This window comes from Anoplophora glabripennis, unplaced genomic scaffold, assembly GCF_000390285.2.
Source record: "Anoplophora glabripennis isolate ALB-LARVAE unplaced genomic scaffold, Agla_2.0 scaffold268, whole genome shotgun sequence".
In the NCBI taxonomy this organism is placed as follows: Eukaryota; Metazoa; Arthropoda; class Insecta; order Coleoptera; family Cerambycidae; genus Anoplophora; species Anoplophora glabripennis.
The window spans coordinates 261,099-267,098 of NW_019416436.1; positions in this window are offsets into that span (position 1 = coordinate 261,099).

The window sequence follows — 6,000 nt, forward strand, 5'->3', positions numbered from 1 at the left end:
AGTCCCAAGTAAAATAAATTGTCTTATTCACGTAATTCGGAGATGATTTGTCCGTTTGATGAATGGATAAAAAAAAATTGTCAAGCATTAAATTTTGGTGAGAAAAAGGGAATTTTATAAATAGNATCAAGCATTAAATTTTGGCGAGAAAAAGGAAATTTTATAAATAGAATCGAGAAATTGAAGCGATTTTATTAACTTCAAGCAATTCTAAGTCTGAAAAATCGCCTCCTTGGAAAAAAGCAGAATTCACAAGTAAAGAATCATTTTTTAAAACCTTTCTAAAAGTCGTAGGTATTTTTTCGAAATAAAATTGTCCATTAACTATGAACAAAAACCTAACCTCAAATTTATTTCTTTAAAATGAATATTTTCCCGTTACTTTTTTTGACTCGTACGATTTTTTTCAAATTTGGTACAGCTATTACTGGAAACAAACAGCGCATATGTAAAGAAAATCTTTAAAATTCTGAAGCACTAAAAGGCCTAATATTGATCGAAAAATTCCCAAAAACCTTTTTTTTAATTAAATAAACACCGTAACGTCACATTAATTAAACCATTAAAAATTCTTATAAACAGTTTCGCTTGTACCGATATTAACGGTGTTCGAAATTAAATGCATTTAATGATTTACGATCACGCTTTCTGTTCACGTCTCGGTAAATTGCCAATAATATATTTAAATTTCATAACTTTTATGAATTAATCAACGCAATGAAAGATAATGCGGCAAATTTTAATGTATTACAACTACATACAACTCAAATTTTTTTATGTTTAATTCCCGTTTCGTTACACCAAAAATCAGAACAGGCGGTACCTTTTGCAAGACTTTTTAACGATATTTTGAAAAACCGCAAAAAAAAATCAATTTTTTGCCATTTAAGTCTTTTAGACGTTAGAATTCTGACCGATAAAAGTTTCACCAAAATATCGATTAAAGAAAAATTGCTCCCTTAAATGTCGAAATTTTGAAAGTGTTTTGCTTGTAATTAAAATAAAAACGCACTGCATTTTAATATTTTTTCGAAGTCGCGTGTAATTCGAAGCGTAACTTAAATTTCGTAAAGTTTGGAAGTTCAAATGCACACACATGGAAGAGTTGCAATATTAATTATGTATTTTTACTTCAGTATTTCCTCGAGTTCAAAAATATTTGTTTTATAAGGATAAACATTAAAAAAACGTTCCTACTTACCATTTTTTATCTTTTTTATACTCACCGGGCTTTTTCGTTAAAAAAAAATTGTCGAAACTGTCTTCTTTTTAGCTAAAAATATTATTGAGCTCGAGTAAAGGTCCTAACCAGAACACCTCAGATTGTATTTTACGTAGTGTATACTTCTCTGTTTGTACGTTAATTAGTCTGTTAATTTACGTTGTACGTTACCGAGCAGTCCCGACTAACTATATCGTATGATTTATACGTAATATTCTGAATTGGTCGTATCGCTGTTGTTGCATAAGTCTAACTCCGTCCAAGAACTAAGATTGTGAACTAAAATCAAAATGTTACGCCTGAAGAGAATTTAATAAATATTTTATCAGTTACGTGACTCCTTTAATTGCCAGCCAGAAAAGAAAATCCACTTCTCGACGTTTTCGAACACAGATAAAATATCACAAAATATAGATTTATAGTCCTACATCACCAATTGTTGTATATTTTTAAATACAGACAACAATTTCGCATGAACATATTAATCTATTTAAAAATTCTCTAAATTTTACATTTTGGTCCTAGATAATGTCAACTTTTATTGATTTTAGATCAATTGATGCATAATATTTTCAGTATACATGAATGCGTTGGACCTAGATAGTAGATAAAAATCCCAAAAATTTAGATTTTTAGACCTAGATAATTCCAGTTTTTATATCAATTTTAATCGACAATAAAATTTTCTTGGAAACTTATTAACCCAGATAAGAATTAAGATTTTGCGGTTTTAGACCTAGATAATGTCAACTTTTATTGATTTTAGACATAAATAAAATGCACCAATCGATGCATAATATTTTTATGTATACATGAATGTCTTGGACCTAGATAGTAGATAAAAATTCCCAAAATTTAGATATTTAGAACTAGATAATGCCAATTTTATATCAATTTTAATCGACGATAAAATTTTCCTGTGAACTTATTAACCTAGACAAAAATTCTCTAGAATTTCCATTTTAGACCTAGATAAGGCAAACTTTTTATATAGACATAGATAAAATTTTCATATGAACTTCATGTGAACCCAGATAAGAATTATTAAGATTTTGCATTTTAGACCTAGAAAATGTCAACTTTTATTGAGTTTAGACCCAGATAAAATGCACCAAATGATAATTTATCTTGTTACTAGTGAATTACTCTTAATTGTAAAAAAAATGTTTTGTTAACATCCTCAAAAATATTAAAAAGTTTAAGCTGATGTACTTGGCACAGTATCAAGATATTGAGTTAAAAATTTTTAAAATATCTTGTTCGAGCTGTTTATGGTGAGATGGAGTTCCTATCACTGTAAAAGACATATTGAAAGTCAAATGCAAACTAAGAAATTGTCTCTTACAGCTGCCGTACCAGATATTTTTATTATGTGGTGTAATTTTTATTATTTGATTTGTATTATTTTGACTAAGTGGTACACCAAGTATGATATGCCGGTAAGTTGTTTTATGTATTTGATACAGTTAATAATTTGTTTTTTAATTTTTCGTAGCTCGAAAACCGCTTGTTCCAGGGGACATTCCGAGGTTAAATTTGAAATCGTTCGACACAATTTACTAACATGTTCCTAGAATATATTTTTTTTATCATTCAGTTCATAGGTTAACATAAAATTTGATTGCCGCATTATCGGCAGATCCAAATACATCCGTTTTAAGATGTCCATTTTCATTCTACTACTAAATATTTTGGATCATAGGAAAATTTAAAAAAAAAAATCCTAAACTATTTCAGCCCCCCTAAATTGTCTTTTTGCTGTGTACCTTCCCGAGTCACTGATATTGCAGGAAGTGGTTCAATTTCTACTGTAGCCGGTCCACTACCAAGGCAGATGGTTGAAATCTTCTTGTGGATTGGACTAAGTTGAGGATAACAAATGTCTGTGGTAAGGAGGACAAGTGCCTGAAGTATAAAGTATTATTTTGTGACTTTTGATGGTGTGATTTGTTTTTTCTCGTTTTTCAGGTGTTGTAGCAGTTGTTCTCAACGTAACAGAAGCCCTAGCAGCTAGATGTAAGAACAACAAGAATACAAGATATTCCTTTGAAGGTGTGCCTTTCTTCCCTTAACCATCCATTGTTAATAAATCGTCTTGTATATTCAATGGCCATACAGTGCCAGAAGAAAAAGTTGTATGATAAGAAGGCTTCAGTTTTGAGGTGAGTTTATTGTATATATTTATATTATTAACTTTTATGTAAAAAAAATTAGTTATAACTTTTTGCCGCAGATTTTGCCGATGCCGCTTGTTCAAAAGCGGCAAATTACAAATTTCTTTACAACAAAAAGTACCTATATTGAGTTTCAAACGAACTCCATTTTATAGAAAACCTGCGTTAGAATAGGGGAAAGTCTGTTATATTTGCATTGATTTATATTTAGACAAACTGTGTAATAAAATCTATAAAAGTATATTGCTGGTTGCCTATTTGCTATAATTTTTTTTAAATGTATAAACGACATTTCCTTTTCAGAAACATGTCAGATGTGTCAGTGGATCATCTATGAAGTGGGTCTAGGGAAGCGGAGATTTGTCCCTGAGAACTTCGTCGAGGGTTTTGTTCGCTTTTTCTTTATTTTTATGCAATACTTGAGTAGTGTCGTAATTATTGTTAAACGTGCATTTTTTACAAATTAATTGAAATAAAGATTTAAAGGTTGAGATTGGCTTTTATTTCATTTAAAACAGAGTACAACCACATAACAAACGATTGAAGAGTAAAAAGACCTGGTGCAGTGGTGTGAAAACATCAAAAAGCTACAAATTTTAAGAGAATTTTAGTGTATAGACCTAGATAATCACAACCTTTCTCAATTTTAGACCTAGATAACGCCAACTTTTATCGATTTTAGACCTAGATAAAATGTTCATATGTAGGGCCACATGAACACATTAGACCTAATTAAATATTACAAAATTTTTAATTTTGAACCTAGATAACTCCATCTTTTATGTATGTGCCCCCCACATGAACACATTAGATCTAGATAGTTGGCAAAATATCGCAAAATTTTGAATTTTAGACCTAGATAATGCCATCTTTTATCGATTTCAGACACAGGCAATATTTCCCCCATATTAGACCTAGATAATGGATTAAATACAGAAAAAGAAATTGAATTTCAGAACTTGATAGCGCCATCTTTTGTCGATTTTAGACATAGATAAAATTTTCACCTCCCCACATGAACACATTAGATCTAGATAGTGGGGAAGATATAACAAAATTTTGAATTTTAGACCTAGATATCGCCACCTTTTGTCGATTTTAGGCAGATATAATTTTCATGCACACATTGGACCTAGATAATGGGTCAAATATTACAAAATTTGGAAGTTGAGAGTTAGATAACACCATCTTATATCGATTTTAGTCATAGATAAAATTTTTATGTACCGCCACACGAACACAGTAGACCTAGATAGTGGGTAAAATATCGCTAAATTTTTACTTTTAGACCAGTTTTGTCGATTTTAGACATAGACAACATTTCCCCCCCACACAAACATATTAGACTTCGATAATGGATTAAATATACACAAATTTTGTATTTTAGACCTAGATAACGCCACCTTCTGTCGATTTTATCCATAGATAAAATTTTCATGTAACCGTTATACGTGAATATATTGGACCTAGATAATATATCAAATATTACAAAATTTAAAAGTTGAAACCTAGATAATGCCAACTTTTATCAATTTTGGATTGGAATTTTTTAATTTAGAATAATGGTATTGCTTTATCATTTTTTTAATACTTACCACTTTTAAGCGACACAATTCTATAGCACCACACTGCTTTGTGCCTCTTGCACATTTTTTTTTAGTTACTAGTAATGATGTTAACGAATTAAAGAAAACTTCAGAACATAACCTACAAAGTATGTCCTATCTTACGTCTTTGCTGCTCAATGCCTACTTGGTGGACAAAGCGTTACTTTACGCCTACTGGCAAAGTGACCTACTCACAATGGAATTTCGACTAGCACGATTTGTATCGTTCGAAGGAACATGGGAACGAAGGGGTAAAGACTGGAATAAACAAACTCCATATATTTATTAATTTTTAATATACATTTATGTATTACATAATTATTGTGGTTCTCAACACCTAAAGACATTCGGATTATTTGATTCTGGTTCTTTAAAACACACAAAAAAGCCGTTATTATCAGTAAGATATAAACTTTTTATAAATAAATTACCGTTAGTATATCATTATTGGAATGTAACAGTTTTTTTTGTTACGTATCTTGTCAAAAATAGTGTTATCATTTATTTATGAAATAGACGCGAGGGGGCGCCGCCTGTCCTCCGGGTCGCTACTATCAGTTTCCCTCTACTCCAAATATACACTTTAAACATTTTTCTTTTATGTCGGTTAGGTCCGAAATTCGGGTAAGACGAATCGTCACGAGTCGCCTCTAAAAAACCTCTCTACCTACGTCTATGTACAAAAACAGGTGGGAAACGATCGGGAAAGTATTTAATGCACCCTGTATATCTCGCAATTAACGTGGGACCGTGACCTAACCGCGAAAATGCCCGGAGGACACCGGCGACCCCCCCGCAAACGCAAAAAGTATAGAAAGTGCTTAATTTCGACTAAGCTAAACATTCTTTTGTTTTTCTTTTTGACATCACAGCTACTAATTCCTAAACTGCAACACCGTACAAACAAAATGGCCATACAAAATGAAAGGAATAACACCGATATTGCGTCGTATGATATAGTTTCTTTTTTTTACCCAACACGCTACCTTAAATATTG